The 21517-nt window shown below is 40.1% G+C and overlaps 1 long non-coding RNA gene across 4 annotated transcripts in view; it reads left to right on the top strand.

The window, feature by feature from the left end:
• The window catches only part of LOC138164560 (uncharacterized), a 161563-nt gene that overhangs the window by 62406 nt on the left and 77640 nt on the right, over nt 1-21517 (top strand). The gene's annotated exons all lie outside the window — the stretch shown is intronic.

Genomic DNA, 21517 nt, shown 5'->3' with positions numbered 1-21517 from the left:
AAAAAAAAAAAAGAATTGTAATCTTCTGTGAACTATTGCTGAAACTACACTTTTCTGCATACAATTCTTTTCTTTTTTGCTGTTTTTTTGAGGGCAATTGGGGTTAAGTGACTTTGCCCAAGGTCACACAGCTAGTTTTTGTGTTAAGTGTCTGAGACTGGATTTGAACTCAGGTCCTCCTGATTCCAGGGCCAGTGCTCTATTCACCATGCCATCTAGCCTCCCCATGCATACAATTCTTTATAACAAAACATTAATTCTGATAATATGTACTTTTCCTAACAGTAACCATGAAATAACCTGCAGGGGAGAAGAAAGGACAGGGAGGGGAGGCAATGTAGGAAGAACTCTGAGGTAAAAAAAGGGAAAAGGACAATTGATCATCTCTAATCTCCCTTTTGGCTCTGTAGTTGAACTGTTACTGGATGAAAAGCACATGTCTCAGGATATTTCTCCAACTATAGGTCTGACCTGGTTAGGACCAGCAGCCTCAATTGCTTTCCTAGGGCAAAATGTGGCACAGGTGGAATGTGCTGTTCCACCACAGCGCTTGTAAGAGGGTAGTGGTGACCACCATTTCATTTGCCTACAAACTTAGCTGCTTTTGCAGTTTTCTACCCCCACCCCCACCTCCACCCCACTCATTAATTCACTCACTCATTAGTCATGGGGGTAGGGGAATCTACTCCTTGCTCCCCAGATTCTCCTTCTACCGTTATCCCTCAGCAGCCTCTTCTCTTTTGAGGTTCACACTATTCAAATTTACTGCCCAACCTAGATCCTAGTGGTCATTTGTTATTGTTGTTTTTCCTCATCAATTATTTTTAGCACTTTCTGGAGAGATTTCAAAAACACCAGTATTTCACTCCTTTCTGAGAATATAAACTTGTGCATTGCGCCTCAATTTTTTTCCTCTATTGCTCATAGCTAGGAATGTGCTGGTTGCCACCATGAAGTAAAAATGAGGTTACTAACAAAATCACCAGAATGTTTGAAATAGGGGAAGTTAAAGAGTGTTGAGGATTGCCTATAGGGTTTTTTGTTTGTTTGTTTATATCTCTTGAGTCTGTTATCTTTATTTAAAACTCCCACTGGAGGAACCTGGAGAACTCAGCACATGAATGAGTGGCCAAGTGAGACTTGTCAATAGTTCATCTAATAAATATAGATTAAAGGGATATCCCATGTCTGACTTAAACCCACAAAGGAATAAACATTTGCAAGGAGAGATCAAGACTCTAATGAAGGCAACAGGAGTTGGCTTTAAACACAATTCCCAGGTTCGACCAAATGATGAAAATCAGTCTTACGGAGGCATTTAATTTCTTTTGTGTTTCAAGGCAGATCTCTTAATTTTTATTCAGTGGAAGTTAATAAGAACAACTTTAGCAGTTCATAATACTGCTTAGAGTGGGATGGAGATGGTAGAAGAAACTGGTCAGCATAATATTTTACTTCTTTTTGATTAGATGCTGTTACAGAGGAGAGGCAAAACGTGGTGCAGTAGATGGAGAGTTAGACTCAAAGTCTGGAACTCTGCTTCAAGCCTGTACCTTTGCCCCATACTGCATGTCTGACCCAGGTCAAATTTCTTCCCCTCACAAAGCCCTAGGAGAGTCTAGAAGGTTATAAACTGGAGTGCAGATGCTAAGCTACTTTGCTAGAGCTAGTTTCCTTAGTGGAAGGTCCCCACCACTGATTAAATCACAGGCTGATCCAATGTATGGGAAAGATATGTTCAAATGTATCATCTCTGCTCATTAGGAGCTTACACTATAGAAACTTGAGGCATTGCTAAGGGAAGGCATGTTGTTGAACAAGAGGGAAAACCTACCCACACAAAGGCTTTTAAAAAGAGAAAATAAAAACTGCCTGAACTTTCTTTGCAGAGTTTTGGGGTTTTTGTAGAGCAAGGATTGACTTTCTTTTGTAAACCTTTCCAAGATGAGAAGCAGGAGAGACTGAAGTTTTATTTTAACCTGTTATGGTGATTTGCCTATGCAGTGGCCGAGTGCAGATTCAGAGAATAGATAAGCCACCCACTTCTGCATGTATCAGTGGCACTCTGGGCTATAGGGGCTTCTGCTCAACTGATTTAGCACATGTAGTACTGAAAATTTCTAGTCTGTGACTTTCCTTTGGGACAAACACTTCCCAACCTCCTCTCCCCTGTCCTCTTGCATGAGTCTTACGAATTGTTGGAATCACAGGTCATTTTGGATGTATGATTCAAGGCACAGTCAATAGAACTCCCCACCTAAAGATATCTCCCTTCCCAATCTGAGATTTCCCCATTAGTGAATAATTTCTTGAGGTTTTGGAACCTTTTCTTGATAAAAAAAAAAAAGGTCGGGTTTCTATAATCCAGTAATATTTTGGAGTAGTTAGAAAGGGCAGAGGCCTCAGTAGGGGAAAAGGTAGAGTCACAGACCATCTTCTGACAGTGCAGAATTTTGTCCTGTACATATGAATGAAAGAATAAGCCAGCCGGCACTTCCCACTCTGGCTCTGTGCTAAGTTCACCTGCAAATTGAACTTGAAGATAAATAAAAAATGGGAGTCACTGATCTTAGAGAACTCAATTGTTATCAGAACTCCAACACTAGTAGCAGAGTGTGTTAAGGAAGCTGTAATCTGTAATAAGTGTTTGTTGAATTGAATCAAACTATTTGGAATCTGAATATCTAGCTGAGGGTTGTGAGCTGGGAAAGAAGAAAGCACTGAGAGGGGGGAAGTAGCGGTAGGTGGGCGGAGGAAAGGACTAGGGTGGGGAAGCACGGAGGGGAAGGAAAACCCAGGAGGTGAGGGAAGCACCTGGTTGAGGGACTGGGGAGGTGGTGGGGGGTGAGGGATGGGGAGTGCGGGGATTGGGGAGAGAAGGAAAGCACGGGAGGTGAGGGAAGCATGGGGTGGAGCGAAGGCTAAGGGGAGGAAAGGATGGTGTGGGGAGGAAACGGGGCAGGAGGGAGGGGAGGGAGGAAAGCACGAAGGTAGGACAGTAGCTGTGGGGGAGTGGAGGAAAGAACTGGGGCGGGGAGGGAAGCGCTGAAAGGGAGGAAAGCAAAGGGATGAAGGAAGTTGTGGGGGAAGCAGGGGGAAGGAAAGCGTGGAAAATGGAGAGGAAAACGGGGATGGAAAAGGCAATAGAAGGGAGAGGGAGGAAAGGACTGGAAGGGGGGAAGCACTGGGTGTGAAGTCTGAAGACCTGGGTTGCGACCCCAGAGCTTATTCATACTACCTTTGTCACCCCTGCTAATTTATGCAATCTCTTTGAGCCTCAGTTTCCTCATCTGTAACGCAGGGATAATTGTATGATCTGCTTCACGGGTAGTCTTAGTGCTAGAGGAATGTGAGTTGTGTTTGGATTAATCTATGTTTATATGCATATATTATATGTATATAACTATATAATGATTGCATGATATTTGTAGCATGAACACATTGCACATTAAAATAAAAATGTGTCCTTTTTGGGAATAACAGAAAAGTAGAAAAATCTTTTGAAAAGCTGGGGGGAAAATCAAGTATGAATGGGTACCCTAAAATATGAAAGGGTAAGCTTTCAGAATGAATAGCATGGCTTTATTTTGATGACCCAAATCGTGTGGGAACTTTATAGGACTTTGAAAATTCTTTTCCGTTGAGCTACTGAATATTATAGGAGTAACTGATTTTAATAGCAGCAGGCCTCTCCTTCCTCCCTAATTACCTCATAGCCTTCTTAGTGTATCTTTCTTACAACAGTTACTATTGTCTTTTGTCCATAACAAAAATGATGTCTCAGGTTGACTTATACAATTGAATATGAGGTGAATCTTTAAATTGATACAACAATCTGTTTCCTCCCACCCCCACCCCTACCCCTTCTCCATTATCTGTGATTTTATCAGCAGAGGGAACTCCCAGTCTGGAAATTTTCTCTATCATTTCAGTTCTGCAACAGCTCAATGTCTTTGAGCCTCAGGGTCTGGGGCCTTGAAAGGTGTAAGGACTTAAAAAAGGCCTCATGGCCAAAAGGCTGGACTTGTTAAAGGCAGGGCTGAACACAGGTTTTCTTGACTCTGGTCAGACAGAGATCCACTATGTATTTACTACCTTTTAACTCAAGAGCACAAAAAGAGCCTTTTCTTATATATCTGTGGAGTTCTGTGACCTTGCATAGGTTATTTAATCTTTTCTAGTTTGGTTTCACCAGCTGGAAAGTGGAAATAACAGTACTTACCACCCCCATAATTCAAAAAGGATTAATAAGATACCAGCTGTAGCAGGCACACTGAAATTTTGGATAAAGAGTTCTTCATAAGCACTATTGTTCTTACAATCATAACTGGTATTATTCTTATTACACCTGGTGACTTGAACCTGAGTTAAGACCCTCTGTTATGCATCAACTTTATTAGAACTGTGAATTATTTAGCATGTATTCCCTAGAAAGTTAAGGTAGGATGAAATGTTTAAAAAATACAAATAAGAAATACGTTAGGTGAGGTCTGAAATGTCCTCCTTAATGTCTCCATTTTCAGACTTTAAGTCTGAATTCATCCTCGACTGAAGCATCTGCTGTTATGATAGCTCTTTTGTTTCTCCACTTCGTGCATCGTTTGAAACCTCCAAATCTACTGCACTTGATTTATAGGAGAAAACATCATTTAAGCTGCTGTGAAGAATACTTGTAAAGTATGCTGTAAGAATTGCAAATATGCCCTTGCTTTCCATCTGAGGGATTAAAGCTGGGGCAATTGGAGCCCTGCTTTCTGTCGTGATGCTCATTATATACAATTATGCAATTAAAAAAAAAGATAATTTAGAAGGTTTTCTTTCTCATAGTCTAGGCTAATTATTAGCACAAACAAGTGTTGAAGCCCAGCTCTCCTGACTCAATTGCCAAGCCAATTTGTAGACAGTTCCTTAATTCACATGGGGAGCTTGGAAGTCAGCAGACACAGTTTCACCTATGCCCATGCAGGTCTGTTAATAGGAAACATTTGAACCTAGTTATGAAGATCTGGCCCTCAATGTGAAATCTGTTCCTAACACAAACAGTCAGATTGAAAGGGTTTTTGCTGCATAGCTAGATATTTCTTGTTCTCTTTGGGAAATATAAAAGGTGAAAATTATGCTTTCCAGTTTAAAGTTACCGCAGACCTTCACAATCTCAACCACAGAGTCTATACCTTGACTTTTTTTTAAAGTTCTATTTATTATTTTTATATAAAACGTATTACTCCTCCCTTCTACCAAAGTGAGCCTTTCCTTGTAATAAAGAAAAACCATTAAGCAAACCAATACTATCACCATTGGATAGCATATGCAGTTGTTCAACCATTGTCTCCCACTTCCTCCAGTGAGATATTTCTTCCTCTCTTCTCTGGGGTTATTACAATTTCTCAGCATCTGGTTTTATTTTACTTTTCTTTCTGTTTACATTACAATAGCTTAAAAGTCTTCTTGTGATGCAATATGGAGGCAAAGCATAGAATACTATGGTTTCCAAAGAAAGTTGGAAGTCATCCAAAGGACAATGGAAAGATGCATGAGGGGTGTAAATAGACTGCAGCAGGTTACCAATAAAGAATTGTGCTGGGAAAACATCATGAAAGATGTAGTACCAGAAAAGAGTAAGTGGACCAATAACAAAAGAAAAGGATTACTGGATTAATGGAGCATTTGTGTTCCATTGGTACATACAAACTGTCAAGAGACCTGGAGGCAGCCCCACAGCATGTTAAGTGGTTTCCTTGTGGATGATTTATAGGAGGACATGGACTACAGTTGCAAGGATCAGAAGGTATGAATGGGTTTGCAATTTGTACTGGAACACCAAAAATGCAAGTTCTTATATTACTGTCTGTAAGGATGGATACAAATCCACAGGGGCTGACCCTTTAAAAAGTGTCAGGAGATTGTCCTCTTGTAGGGCAGGCAGAGGTGGGTGGACTGTTAGGGAAGCAGCAGGCAGGAGGGAGGGGCCTAGAGCCAGAGACTCCTACCCAGACCCCCAACCCTGGGGAAACCTATCTCCCCTCCCTATGTTTGTCCTTCCTGTCCATTTCCACTAGCCCCTCAGTGGGCATGATCTGAACAGAACTCCCCAGGAGGATCCCAAGATGGCAATGGACAGCGTATGCCATTTGTGGAATAGCTCTGGCATCTTGCAAGAGAAGAGCCACTGGAGAAGGCAACAACCCCTGGGCCAGAGGTGGGGCCCATTGACCTCAACTAGAGACTCAGAACTGATGGTGTGGACATGTGCCGTACAGGACAATGGCTGCTACCCAGCTGAGGGATCCCCTGACATCCCAATGGTATCTGCTTCAGTGTATGTAATGCTGGACTATATCTCACTCTTCCCCAACACTAGGAGCCTAAAGTGACTTCTGGCATCCAGGAGATGTGTACAGGCCCCAGGCTAGGCGGACCTTCTTGGCTGAGCCATCCCTGTTGAATCCCAGTAACAGAAACTTTGACCAGGGCCTTCCATGATGAGCCCTGCCCAGATCCTTGATGTCCCCAGGATGGTTGTTTGGAAGTCACCACTACCACCACAACCACCAGGAGAGGACACGGGTAATTTTCGATTCATAACATATGTAAATTAGTGATTTCTCCTGTCTTTTGTGAAAAATCTCCAAATCTGTTTTCCAAAGATGATTTGGGCTTTGTGAATGGATTTTGTTGAGATCATTAGAGTATAAAAGGGCCATGCTTGTAGTCCACTGTGACTTTGGCTCTAATCTCCATGATGTCTGCTTCAAAGTCAAGGGTATGTCTGGACCACAAACATGCTCCTGGGATCATAAAGATGACGAGGACAGAAGGCAATGTTGGATACCTCCTCCAAACAGCAAGGAACTGAACAACTGCTCACATATCTCATCACCACCTTTTGTGCCCTCCAGGTGACAGCATAGAGAGAATATGACACTGGATCTTTAGTAAGAAGATTTTCCCGAGTGTTGTGCTGACCCAACCTGGGGACCCTGGCTAGTGAACATGGCCAGGCTCTGAACAGTAGCCTATAGCCTTTCAGCTTCCCAATAATAGTCATAAAGAGTGGAAGGGACAAAGCAGGACATGTATGGACAGTTGCAAAGACAATGACTTCTTGGCTCCCAAGAGCACAACTAAGCATTTCTGACAGCTCTCCCTGGACCAATAACAAGGTGGGGGGCGGGGGGGGCTCTTCAGAAGAGTCTGAGAAGGCTTCTGAAGAGTCTATCTACTACAGATGACTGAGGTAATGGTTGGAGGTGAGACACCTTTATGGAAAGATGCCCTCCACTGGAATCTTCATGAGGAATAACTATGAACCATGCATGAAAATGAAGCATGTAAATAAATCATTCCACCTATATTCCTGACTCCAGATACAATGCTCTATCCACCGAGCTACCTCTGATTAATGCCTTTTTTTTTTTTTGTGGACAGATATTGGACTGGTAGATCAGGAAGAAGACGATTAAGAGTCCAACAGCTTGAGATAGAGATGGAACCTTGTTAAATTTCTATGTTTTGGCCTGTGGAGATAACTTCAATTCCTTTTCCTCTTGCATATAATTCTTATCTAGGGGAATTTTGAGAGTTTCTGACACTGGAGAAAATATCTAGTCTAGTCCTCCATTTTGTTGGTCATATCTATGCCATGACTTTTGCAGAAAGCTAGAGACCTTAAGCAGGCTACAACTGACTGACTAAGCTTGATTAAGTTCCAAGAAACTCCTGAAGGTTCAGAAAGAAACTATGGGCAGATGCTACACTGGAACCCTTCTTCTTTTGTCCTTTCTTCACTCTTTCTACACTCCTTGTATGAATTATAGCTCTACTTCCATTTCAGCAATTCCAGATATACTTGATTCTAGAATGAGGAATTGCTTAAGGATACTGATGAGTCCTCCTTTTGGAAAGTGTCACTCAACAGATGTTACAGAATATGGCAGAAAACCAGAAAGATATCTATTTCAACTTTTGAGGCTATTTCATTCTTTAGCTCTCTAAATTCCACCAGATAAGTTTTCAGAAACCTCACTTGAGAGTTTACCATGTGAAAAAATGTAGTTATGGCCTACAACAATTTACTAATTCTTAAATCAAGAGAAAAGACCCTTCCCCCTGTCCCTAGATAAAAAAAAAAAATGTAGGAACCACATAGATGAAAGTATAGAAGCAAATCTAGATTCAAAGAAAAAAGGAGAGTTCTTAAAGTCTTATTATACCAGGTGTCTTATTTTGTAAGACAAATTATTGCTAATATTGTCAATCCAAAGAGTCTGGAAGCTATTTTAACACTCCCAATAACATGGAAAGATTGAGGTTTAGTCTATCATTTGCTAATGATTAAGACTTTAGGTTTTATATATGTGCTGGAGTCTAACAACTAGCTTTGGTGGCCCAAAAGTGCATTGTTGGCTCAGTTCAGACCTGGACTGAAAGTCACTTTGCCTCTAATGGGGTCTCTCCAATAGGCCACCCAGGGTAAAAGAATTTTGGTTGAAATTCCTGGTGATTCCACAAGCATTTTCCATAAATAAATAGAGCTGTGGGACTCACATTGTGCTCAATACCATACAGAAATGCCCTTTCCCAAGAGATTTGTCTTTCTATAACATGAACCAAACAAGTAGGACCAATAAAGAGTAAAGAGAAAGAGGGGAGGAGGAGGAAGGGAAACAAAGAGAAATAATGGTCTGATGACACAGGTGGCGGTGATGACAGCAGTGGTATGTGGCTTTGTTCCCAAGAAAGCTTGCGCCTGAGTGAAATGGCTGGAGCTGGGAAGAATCTGGAGGCAGCTAGTCCAAGTCCTTCCCTCCTTCCCACCCCCTCATTCCAGAACTCTGGCAGGAATGAGAGAGGGTGAAACTCTGCTTCTAATATCTGCATTGCAATTGCTGCAGCTAACTCCTTCAGAAGTGGAAAGCATGGGGATTGAGCTGGGACTTTCTGATGAATGGATTTAGGACAAATTGATTGCCCACAACTTTGGGTTGTTTTCTCTCCTATCCCTTCTGTAGAAAGGAACAGAGTAGCTTGGAAGTAGAGATGAGACTAAGATTGCTCATATCTTTTTTTTTTTTTAAGAAATGTTGTTTTGATATGTTTCCCCCTTTTTTGGGGGACCCAAATGATTTAGGTCATTTCCCAATACACCCCTCAATCCCCACCAGAGCTCTTTCTTGTGTCAAAGGAATAAAATTAATTCAAACAAATTATACTATTAACCATTTCTAAAATCTTGTATCTCATTCCACAGTTGCAGTCTACCATCTTAATAGGAAAGGGGAGGGCTATGTTTCATTATATGGCCTCTAGGTTCAAGATTGGTTATTGTATTGGTCTTAAGTTCTGATATCTTTTAGTATTGTTTTCCTCTACATTATTGTGATCGTTGAGTAAACTGTTCTCCTGGTTTTACTTACTTTTCTCTGTATCAGTTCATGGAAGTTTTTTTTTTTTAAACGTCTCTGAATTATTCATCTTTATCATTTCTTACAATGCAGTAATTTTCCATTATATTCACACACCATGACTTGTTCAGCTATTCCTCAATCCCTATGTGCCTAGAATTCTAGAATCACTGATTTGTAGAATTAAATGGTTGGAATGTCAAAGTTATGCAGTCTAGTACTTACTTGACAGGAATCCCCAGTATGTTATACCTGCTAAGTGTTACCCAGTCTCTTGCTTGATGGCCCCCAATGAAAAATCCTCATCTCCCTACTTTGTTGCCCTTTTTTTGCTACCATAAAGAGTGCTACTATGAATATCTTGTTCTATACAATATTGTTCTATTTTTGGTCTCTTTGGGGTTTAGGTCCTAATTACCTCACTTGAACTATTGCAATAGTCTCCTATTCAGACTCCCTGACTCAAGTTTCTCCCAGTTTCAGTCCATCCTCCCTACAACTTCCAGCCAAGTTGACCTTTATTCTTCATGTGGGACATTCTCTCTCCTAGCCTTTGCAGTAGCAGTCCACTCACACCTAGAATGCATTCTCTTCTTATCTCAGTTTCACAGAATTCTTATTTCCTGTAAGAACCACCTTTTACATGGAGTCTTTCTTGATCCTCCCAACTGCTAGCACCCTCCCTCCCAAACCCCTTTGTATTGTATTATACTGTAACTCCCCAGTACTTATTTGTATTTATTTTTTTTTATATTTATGCTGCATATTATCTATACACATATGAGGCAGCTGGGTGGCTGTTTGCTTAGAGTGCTGGGCTCAGAGTGAGGAAGATTCTTCTTCATGAGTTCAAATCCAACTTGAGACACTTACTAGCTGTATGACCTTAGGCAAGTCACTTAACCCTGTTTGCTGCAGTTTCCTCATCTGTAAAATGAGCTGGAGAAGGAAATGACAAACCACTCCAGTATCTTTGCCCCAAAAAAAGCCTCCAAAATAAATGAGGTCATGAAATGTCAAACAGACTGAAAAAACGACTTCATAACATATACACATACATATGTGTATATACTTGTAGTTTTCCTATTTAGAAAGTAAGTGAATAAGGATGGTTTCATTCGTTGTACTTCTATCCCAAGAGCCTGACGGTGTCTGGCTAATAATGAGAATGATAGCCAGCATTTATACTGTACTTACATTTATATTGGCATTTATAATGCCAAGTACTTTGCCTATGTTATTTCATGGATCCCCACAAAAATTCTGTGCTATTATCCTCATTTTACAGGTGACAAAACTAAGACAGGTTAAGTGACTTGTCCAGGGTCACACAGGTAAGGAAGTATCTGAGGTCACATTTGAACTCAGATCTTCTTAACTGATTCCAGGTCCAGCACTCTATCCAGGATCTACCTAGTAGATTCTTAATAAATATGTATTAAATGATTGATTCTTTTCCTAATTCCCAATTCCAAATTCTTCTGAAATTTCTTATACTAGTAGAATTTGAAAAAAAAATTGGGTATGTGCATATTTTAAGGCTAGAAATTAGGAAATAAAGAGACAAGATGCTGTTTCATAAAACCTGTGTTTCTTTTATAGAGTAGGATTTAAGCCAAAACTTATCCAGTCCTAAAGCTACTTAAAGTTTGCTTGAGCCAATTTATTTTGTAAATAAGCATCCTGGAAGAACCTTTAAACAAACCTTAACTCTGAGTTCTTTATTTTAGATGGGGTTCTTAAGTACCCATACATGAAAATGTCCTTACCTACTTATTCTGTTTGAGGAAAGTAAGGAAACAAGTATTTATTAATTACACACCATGTGCCAGGTACTTTATAAATATTATCACATTTGATCCTCAAAGGTAGTCCTACAGTTATCTTCATTTTGCAATTGAGGAAACAGAGGCAGGCAGAAGTTAAATGACTTGACAAGGATCACCAAACTTTTAAAGTATCTGAGGCTTGATTTGAATTTAGGTCTTTCTGATTCTAGACCCAGAATTCTAACCACTACGTCACCTAGCTGCCTCTGTGATTGGGCTCCTACCTAATATTAAGATCATGTGCCAAGGAGGAATTTTGTCGTCTTCTTCTTCTTCTCCTCCTCCTCCTCCTCCTTCTCCTTCTCCTCCTCCTCCTCCTTCTTTTCCTCCTTCAGAAAGGCAAGGCAATTGAGGTTAAGTGACTTGCCCAAGGTCACACAGCTAGTAAGTGTCAAGGTTAAGTGTCTGTGGTCAAATTTGAACTCAGATCCTCCTAACTCCAGGGCCTGTGCTCTATTCATTGTTCCACCTGGCTGCCCCTGGGAATTTTGTTTTCTTTTCAAAATATTCTCCATCAGGAACTGATCACTGAGTCTCAGATGATTAGAGAACTTGTCAGGAGACATGGAGTTTATTCTCATCAGCCTAAGGACTCAGATTTGGGCCATTAGTTCTGTGATCTGCCTCATCTTTAAAATGGGGATTCTCACTATCTGAACTACTAAAGGATTGTTACAGTTAATGTTTAAAGATTTCCTGGAAATCTGTGAATCAGAGCCAAAAAAAATATTATTATTATCTAATACACAGTAATGGTAGAGAAAAAGAGAAAGAGAGGGAGGGAGAGATAGATTAAAGTATGTATATATAAGTACCTATGTCTACAGTAACTACAAACAACTCCTGTTCAATGTGGTGTATTTTTGTGAAGTTTCTAACATAAAACTCTTGGAGAATGTCAGCAGGCTAAAGAATGGCATGTGCAAATCTCAAAAGAACTCATAAATTCTGACATAGAAAGTGGGATAGAAAATCTGGTAAGATATGAGCAATAAGGGGGTGGACAGCAAGTCAGCAGAGTAAAAGTAGCCACTCACTTGAGCTCTCCTCCAAACCCTTCCAAACCTGTTAAAAAAAATGACTCTAAACAAATTTTAGAGCAGCAGAACCCACAGAAAGACAGTGGAACAAATTTCCAGCCCAAGGCAACCTGAATGGTTGACCAGAAACATCAGTTGCAGCAGGCTGGGAGAGGAACGCAGTTCAGTGTGGGCCACTGTAGCAGCAAGCACCCCAGCGTTCCCAGGGTGGCTGCTAGCACAGGTTCTTGGATCTGCTTTGTTAAAGGAAAGCAACTCAAAATGGGTTAACAAGCTTACTTTAATCAATCAGACATATATCATTTACCTTGTTCAGGGGAAAGGGTCAGCACCCCGAACATCAAAGTATACAGGCAGAATTATCAAGACAGAAGCAGATCAAGTACACAGATTTCCAAACTGTCCAGCCATTACATCCATACCCAGTCAACATCTGTGTTTCCATATCTGGGTTTTTCAAGGCCGGGGGGGCCCTGGACAACGGCTTCCCAGAATACAGATCAAATCACAGAACACTTCTCAAAGTGAGCCCCCAAAACAAAGCTACACATCAGGGCTTATATAGCCTTCTCCTGGCTCAGAGAATGTAACAACCTTATTGACTCACTGGCCAATCAAGAAGTATCTACTGAAAAACAAGCCTCCCACCCCAGGCTTCAGGTGCACTTTAGCCTAGGGGCAGGGAAGATCTTCCAAATTTGCATTCCCATTACAGCCACACTGGCACAGACCGAGCTCCAGGAAACCCGAAGTAGGACTCAGAGGATTGAATCACTGGCAGCTGAGGTGGTTTCCAGACTTCTCAACCCACAAACACCAAAGACAGCTTAGAAAGGTCAGGGGGAAAGGTCTGTCAGACATGGGTGAGAGAGGAGGGCAGACCAGTCCTGGCCCCAACATAGCCTCAGTGTGGCAGCTGTGGCAGAGGCTTCTTCCAGAGCTGTTAGCCCACAGACGATAAGGGGACTGAACAACTGATCAGAAGGAAATTACAGGGATGTCTTTGCTGGCACTGAGGTAGGATTCTGTTGCTTTGCCCATACTTGGATCCGGATTACAACCCTGGGGTATGGAGGAACACTGTCATAGCAGAACTTATGATAGTCGTGGACAGGGAACCCTCCTTGCAGTTCTGTGGCAGAAAAGAGTGCTTGTGGTCACTCACTGACCAGAGAACAGGCCAGGAGAGGAGTAAACACCTCTCCTTAGGTCATGCCACCTTGGAAGAACTGAAAACTTACAGGTCACTAGAAGTATTGCTGAAAACAGCTGCACAAAACCCCTGAAGTTTGGGACAGTGCACCCTCCACACTGGAAGCAGAGCCCTACCTTAATAAAGAGTTTAAAAGCCAATAATTGGCTAGGAAAATGAGCAAACAGTAGAAAAAAAAAATCAGACTATAGAATCTTACTTTGGTGACTGGGAAGATCCAAACATGCAATCCGAAGAAGACAACAAAGTCAAAGCTCCTACATCTAAAGCCTCCAAGAAAAATATGAATTGGTCTCAGGCCATGGAAAAGCTCAAAAAGAATTTTGAAAATCAAGTAAAAGAGGTAAAGGAAAGATTGGGAAGAGAAGTGAGAGGAATGCAAGAAAATCATGGAAAACAAGTTAATAATTTGCTAAAGGAGACCCCCCCCTCCAAATGCTGCAGAAAATAACACCTTAAAAAATAGAGGTCCTGGGGTGGCTAGCTGACACAGTGAATAGAGAACTGGCCTTGGAGTCAGGAGGACCTGAGTTCAAATGTGATCTCAGTCACTTAACGCTTACTAGCCACGTGACCTTGGGCAAGTTACTCAACCCCAATTGCCCTGCCTTCCACCCTCCAAAAAGCAAAAAAAAAAAAAAAATAGATGTCCAAAAAGTCAATGAGAGGAAGCCAGTGCCTTAAAAGGCAAAATCAGCCAAATGGAAAAGGACATCCAAAAGCTCACTGAAGAAAATAATTCTTTTTTTTTTTTTTGCCTTTTGGAGGGCAGTTGAGGTTAAGTAACTTGCCCAAGGTTACACAGCTAGTTTTTTTGTGTGCATGGGTGTTAAGTGTCTAAGGCTGGAACTGAACTTGGTTCCTCCTGACTCCGTGCTCCACCTAGCCGCCCCCCAGAACATGATTCTTTAAAAATTAGATTGGAGCAAATGGAAGCTAATGACTCTTGGGGAAATCGAGAAATTATAAAACAAAACCAAAAGAATGAAAAAATAGAACACAACGTGAAATATCTCATTGGGAAAAACAACTGAACTGGAAAATAGACCCAGAAGAAATAATTTAAAAATTATTGGAATACCTGAAAGTCATGATCAAAAAAAGAGCTTAGACATCATCTTTCATGGAATTATGAAGGAAAACTGCCCTGATATTCTAGAAGCAATGGGTAAAATAGAAATTGAGGGAGTCCATCAATCACCTCCTGAAAGAGATCCCAAAAGGAAAACTCCCAGGAATATTGTAGCCAAATTCCAGAGTTTCTAGGTCAAGGAGAAAATATTGCAGACAGCTAGAAACAAACAATTCAAGTATTGTGGAACCACAATCAGGATAGCACAAGATTTAGCTGCTTCTACATTATGGGATCAGAATATGATATTCCAAAGGTTGAAGGAAGTAGGATTAAAACCAAGAATCACCTACTCAGCAAAACTGAGTGTAATCAATGAGGGGAAAAATTGACATTCAGTGGCAAAGAAATTTAATGCATTCTTGAGAAACCAGAGCTAAATAGAAAAATTTATTTTCAAATACAAGACTCAAGAAAAGCATGAAAAAGTAAACAGGAAAGAGAAGACATAGGGGATTTATTAAAGTTGAACTGTTTACATTCCTATCATGAGACCTTTCTCATTATAAGAGTAGTTGGAGGGAATATATATAGACAGAGAGCATAGGGTGAGTTGAATATAAAGGAATGATATCTAAAAAATAAAATTAAGGGGTGAGAGAGAGGAATGTACTGGGAGAAGGAGAAAGGGAGAGGTAGAATGGGGTGAATTTTCTCACATAAAAGAGACAAGAAAAAGCTTTTACAATGGAGGGAAAGAGTAGGGAAGGGAATGAACAAACCTTACTCTCACAATTTGGCTTAAGGAGGGAATAACAAACACACTCAATTGTGTATGGAAATCTATTTTACCCTACAGGAAAGTGGGTGGGGGGAAGGGATAGGGGAAGAGATAATAGAATATTAGGGGAGGGGTAATTAGGAGCAAACACTTTTGAGAAGGGACTGGGTCAAAGGAGAGAATAGAATAAATGGGGGCAGGGCAAGATAGGATGGAGGGAAATACAATTAGTCTTTCACAACATGACTATTATGGAAGTGTTTTTCATGACTACATATATATATATATAACCTATATTTAATTTCTTGCCCTCTCAATGAGGGTGGGTGGGGAGGGAAGAAGGGAGAAAATTTGGAACTCAAAGTTTTAAAAACAATGTTATAAATTGTTTTTACATGAAACTGTGAAATAAGATACACAGGTAGTGGGGTATAGAAATCTACCTTATCCTACAGGAAAATAGAAGGGGAAAGGGATAAGAGAAGGGGGTGGGTGATAGAAGAAAGGGAAGATTGGGGAAAGGGTTAATTAGAATATATGCAGTCATGGGAGAAATGGGGAGAAAATTTGGAACTCAGAATCTTGTGGAAGTGAATATTGAAAACTTTTATAAATTGAAATGTGAAAAAAAATACCAGATATGAACAACAGGCAGAAAGGCCAAGTTATTAATGTAAGCCAAAATAACAACTGGGAAGGTAACTCTATTGCAAGAGAATAATTTAATAAATGAAAAAGCCAAGTACAAATGGTTGTTTTTTTTTTTTTAACATCATAGACAATAACTAGAGTTGAAAGCAAGGGTAGGCAGGTAAATGTTTAACAACTGGCTCTTCAGAAAAAAAAAAAAGCACAAGGGATCCTTAAATTTATTCTGTGTTATTAACATCTTTTCTTTTTTAAGAAATCAGTAAATCAACTCCTAATCTCTAGAATTTGCCAATTTTGGAGTTGTAAATACACTGAAAATTAGCAACCAAAGGGAGCAGCTGGTTCAAAAAGGGGCTCTAGCACACCCTCAGCTGGAAGGGTCCTGACAAATGGAGCAGTCCAATGATCTCATTGTACCAGGATGAAATGGTGGCCCAGAAAAATGAATGACTTACCGGGAGTCACACAGGTAGTGACCAGAAGTCCAGTAAAGGAAAGTGATTTATTCAAGGTCATAGAATTAGGATTCAAACCCAGGTCAGCCGACTCTAATTCCATTGCCCTTTTCATTACTCCACCCTTCCTCATTTGGTTTTAGTCAATTCTTAAGTCCAGTGTCTCTCCCTACCCCCTATTAGCATAGATAATTGAGAATAAAGTGCAGGTTTGAAAAGTGAATGTAGGGTTGGGTTTTTTTGGCTTTGTTTTCTTTTGTTTTTCTCTCTCTGGAACATGGAGATGAGGTCTTGAATTTTTAGAGACAGTTGCTGCTTCTTCTATTGAGTTAGCTGGGGTTGAAAAGCTGGAATTAGAATGACTAACAAGTATAGGCAATTCCAGGAAAAATAAAAGCTTGAATGTGTAAGAGTGTACCTATTATTATCATTATCATTATTTTTATAGCAAGGACTGTAATTCTAAAGGAAATGACAAATTCCTTTTTAAGGTCCTTACAATCTCTGCTAAAATGAAAGAGATGGTCTAAAAATTATCTGTAAGGTTCCTCCTGGGTCTGAGTCCTGTCATCCAAATAACATAATTAAAACTATTCTAGAAGTTTTGGTAATACCTTCTTGACCAACCTTCCTCACCACCAGAAGAAAAGCAGCTTTCTTCTTTTTCCAAGTCATTTTTCCTACTAGAAATTCTTCCCTGGGTAGAGTTGGGGGTGGGGGTGGGGAATCTCATGACTTCTTGAGTTCTGATCTCTCAGGATTAAACCCTTTGCCCCTCTATTTTGATGTGTCATGTTTAATCAGTAAAGAACAAATTGCTCTTTGGGCATGTGCTGCTCAGCATACAGTTGTGAGCCTTAAGGAAAGAGAGTCAAGTGCATGGAGAGTTAGACAATCTACCAGTGATCCTCAGCTACTGTGTCCACTCTGGAAATCCACTTATGCTATCTAGGATTTGTTTTCTTATCAGTAAAATCACTGCACACCAGAACTCATTGGACTGCCATGTGAAAAGAATGGAGGCAAATGCCCAAGCTTTCTCCCAAAGAAGATGTCCCATGCTTACAAAGGTATCTAAAGTTGTTTTTTTGTTTGTTTTAAAATCTGGTATTGGTTATCCTATTTTTTAGAGGAAATCCATCTAATTAATTGTCCAAGATTGTATACATATAGTATAGGACTGAGGACTGAGTGTTTGCAAACTCATACTGATAACTATTCCAGGGTCATTTATCTTCATGTTATCTCATGGACCTGATATTTCAGGCTATTGAGAATAATAGAGGACTAGACTCACCAAGTAAAAATCTCCTCCCAATTGCCCCTCTCCCCAAGCAAGTGAGCTCTGAAAAAAGAATCAGAAAATGGATTCCAGTCCTGTTTCTGACAGATGGTCCTTAATCACTTAACTTTTTAAAGTCTCTATGTTTTTGTTGTTTGTGAGAACAAACCCCAAACCTGAAATAGTTTTAGAAGGAAATTTATTAGGTCATTTAGTAGAGGAGAGGAAGCTGGAAAGGAGGTGTCTTCCAAGTTCTGGAAGGTTTGATTTAGATAAGGATACCTACAAGACTTGGGTGTGGGGATCTAATGTTTTGTGTGGGTTTAGGACCTGGGGGAAATCCAAAATTCCTTGTAGGCATCTCTGGCATTCTTAGAGAGTTAAGGAGGTCAGGTGACATTCTAGGTACAGATCACATAAGGTTGGATTTAAACAACATAATTTTTCCAAATAATATAATAAATTGTTTCCCCATCACCCTCCTCTATATAAGGGGCACACAACACTTGTGCTACTGAACTCACAGAGTTATCAAGAAAGGGCTTTGTTAATCCATCAACCAGTAGTTTTAATTTCCTGTCGAATACCAAGACAGAGCCAAAACATTACCTGTGCTCAGAGAGCTCACATAAAAAGATGTACACCTATAAGGAAATACAAATTGGATACTCAGCAAATACAAAGTAATTTTTTGAGGGGGCCACCAGTGACTGGAAGGAATGAGGAAAGATCTCATTTTGGACATGGCACTTGAACTAGGTGTTGAAGGAAACTCTAACAGGTGCAGGTGGGAGAGGGCATTCCAAGCATGAGGGACCTTGAGTACAAAGGAACATAAACAAGAGCTGGAATGTCACCTGTGAGAAACAGCAAGGAGGTCAGTTTACCTGGAACTCATGAAGTCAGTAGTATGTATTTTAAGCCTGAAAAGGTATGCTAAAACTGGATTGTAAAAGGGCTTTAAATATCAAGTAAACGACTTTATTTTATCCTAAGGAAGAGAAGAAACTATTAGGAATTTTTGATCCTATTGAGAGTGAGATACTACAATGATATGTACATGTGAATTTGTATTACTAATTTCAGCAATAGTATCAATTTTTAGTGAAGTAATTATGGGGAGAGAAGCTTAGCAGGGAACATTCCCTTTCCATAGAGTCTTATTGAGTATAGAACATCACAGGACTCCCAAGATGGGCCTGTTGGAGATGGAGAAAACCCTAGAAAAGTCAAGTCATGGAAAAGTGGGACTGCATGATGACAAAAGATGGAAATAGTGTTGGAGGAGCTACACAAAGACAGGAATATTAAGTGGTGCTGGACCCTTCTGAAGTAAGATTCAGAACTATTAGGAAAAGTGATCACTCATATCTTCTGATCCACTCATCTCACTCTAACTCAGTTGACATTTATTGAGCTCTGACCGTGTGTCAGGATCAATACTAGATGCAAGAGGTACAAAGACAATAGTCAAACATTTTCTGCCCTCTAGCCAGGGGAAACAACAGGGTCTTATATAGTTGTAACATCAGCTCCCAGAGCCTGTCTCACAGAGACTGTAGATACTATTATGACATTTTTAAGGGACAATAGACTCTTGAGAGACTGACAGTTTAATTGTCATTCTGGAGAAACTGTTACTTGTCAGAGACTGAGTAAAGGTAAAGAGAGGAAGAGAATGAAGAGAAAAATCTTGAAATAACTTTTAATTCTCATAAAGAAACATAGAAAATTCTTAAAAAGACTTTGCCTGCTGTTCTGAGAGAGTTGAATAGTTGGTTTGTGTTTCTGGAGCTAAGAAGTCAGAAATTATATTGATGTTAGTAGGTGACTTTGATCTTTTTCATACCTGATAAATTAATATTTATACCTTTTAAAAACTCTTTGTTATGCTGTTAATAATAGTATATTCAGTAAATTTAAATTAGTTTAAGCCTAGTAGTTTAGGGGTAGTTTCTAGTAGTTTCTGTCTGTCTATCTGTTTCTCTCTTTTCTCTCTGAGAAATGGGAAAATTTTTTTCTCCAGTTTATTAAATAGGAAATATTTAATAAACTGGGTTGGGATCTCAGAACTAATTATTTACTTAATGAGAAAGATGTTGCAATTTTAGTAATTAATACAGAAATATCAAAATGCTCCCTTGATTGCCTTAAAAGATGGGATAAGAATGAATAAAAGACCATGATCCATTAGAGATAGGGGTAATTACTCCATCTAGGCTAGTGGAACAGTGAAAGACCAATGATTCCCAAGCCTTAGAAACTGCCAGAGCATGGACTAGGTTATATGCCATGAATAATATTTATTTAACCACATGGAGTAGTTGACCCTGAAAGTCATGTTACATAGAAGTATAGGAAATAGATACAAGGTAGTGTGTGTGTATGTGTATGTGTGTGTGTGTGTGTGTGTGTGTGTGTGTGTGTGTGTGTGTGTGTGGTGGGGGTGGATTTGGTTGGAGAGAAACTGGTAGCTGTGGTGTTCAGAAAAGGCTTTATTTTATTTGCTTAGTGTTTGAACTAAGCCTTCAAGGTCCTGGCATGGGAGAGAGGCAGTGAAGACAGAGATGGAAATACAGTGCTGAGGATGAAAAACAGAAAGTCAGCAGTGTATGGAATTGAAATAATGTATAATAAGGCTGGAAAAGTACTCTTCAAGAAAGAAGTACAAACCACACACACACACACACCCCCCACACTTTGGGACCATATTGTGAAGGACTTTTAACATGTCAAACAGAAGAATTTATATTTGATCTCTCAAGTAATAGGGAGCCATTGGAATTTATTGCCAAGGGAATGATATGGTCAGACATAAGCTTTAGGAGGATCCATTTGGCAGTTGTGAATGTTGAGGTCAGGGAACTATGAGTTCAAGGGGGTTCCCCAGAGCCTGTACCTCATCAGTGAAGAGTATAGATTGACGCCAGGAGAGTCTTGAGGTAGGGAGACTGATTGGCAGAACATTACAATCATTCAAGGGAGATTCTATGAGAGTCTGGACTCCAAAAAGATCGATAACAGAAAGATACCATATGTAACAACGTTTGTAGCAGTACTTTGTGGTAGCAAAAAACTGAAGCAAAATGAGGAGGTTATGGGGGTTCCCTCCCATTGGTTCCCCATTGCCCCTAAGATAAAATAGAAACTCCTCTGTTTAGCTTTTTAAAGCCCACCTACCTTTCCAACTTTACTGACCATTATTCCTCCTCTTATACACCTTCTTCTATTTGGCATTTTAAATCTCTTTACAACCTGGCCCCAAAATCCCTTTGCAGCCTTATCACACAATTCCAATTCACATGCACTTCTGACCTTCTTCCTGTTTCTCATACACAGGACTCCATTTCCTGTCTTTGTGCCTTCCTTTGCCTATTCCACACTCTGGGGGATGCCCTCTGTCCTCCCTTCTGCTTCTTGAAAATCCTAGTTTCCTTGAAGGTTCAGTTAAAATGTCACCTTTTAAATGAAGCCTTCCTGATCCCAGAAATATGAGTGCTTTCCCTCTACCTCCCCACTCCCAATTACTTCGTATTTCTTTTGTGTATATATCTATGTAGCTGGACTTTTAGAATCAACCACTCCATACTTGAAGCCTAGATGTCTATACCTGCTATTGTTGGGTCTATGGCTTCTTGGGGGTGATTGACTCAGAAACAGGGTGAATAGAAGGCATCAATGCCAACTGGTACCAGTGCTTCCACAATAAGAGATTTGCACGTTTGGGAAACAGGTTGAATTGGACAAATATTAATTCCCTGACACCTTGAACTTTGACTTTTTAATCTCT

Source organism: Petaurus breviceps, unplaced genomic scaffold (genome assembly GCF_028583685.1).
Source record: "Petaurus breviceps papuanus isolate PSGF00001 unplaced genomic scaffold, PetGlider_PUasm1.0 190, whole genome shotgun sequence".
In the NCBI taxonomy this organism is placed as follows: domain Eukaryota; kingdom Metazoa; phylum Chordata; class Mammalia; order Diprotodontia; family Petauridae; genus Petaurus; species Petaurus breviceps.
This window is presented reverse-complemented; position numbering and strand designations above follow the sequence as displayed.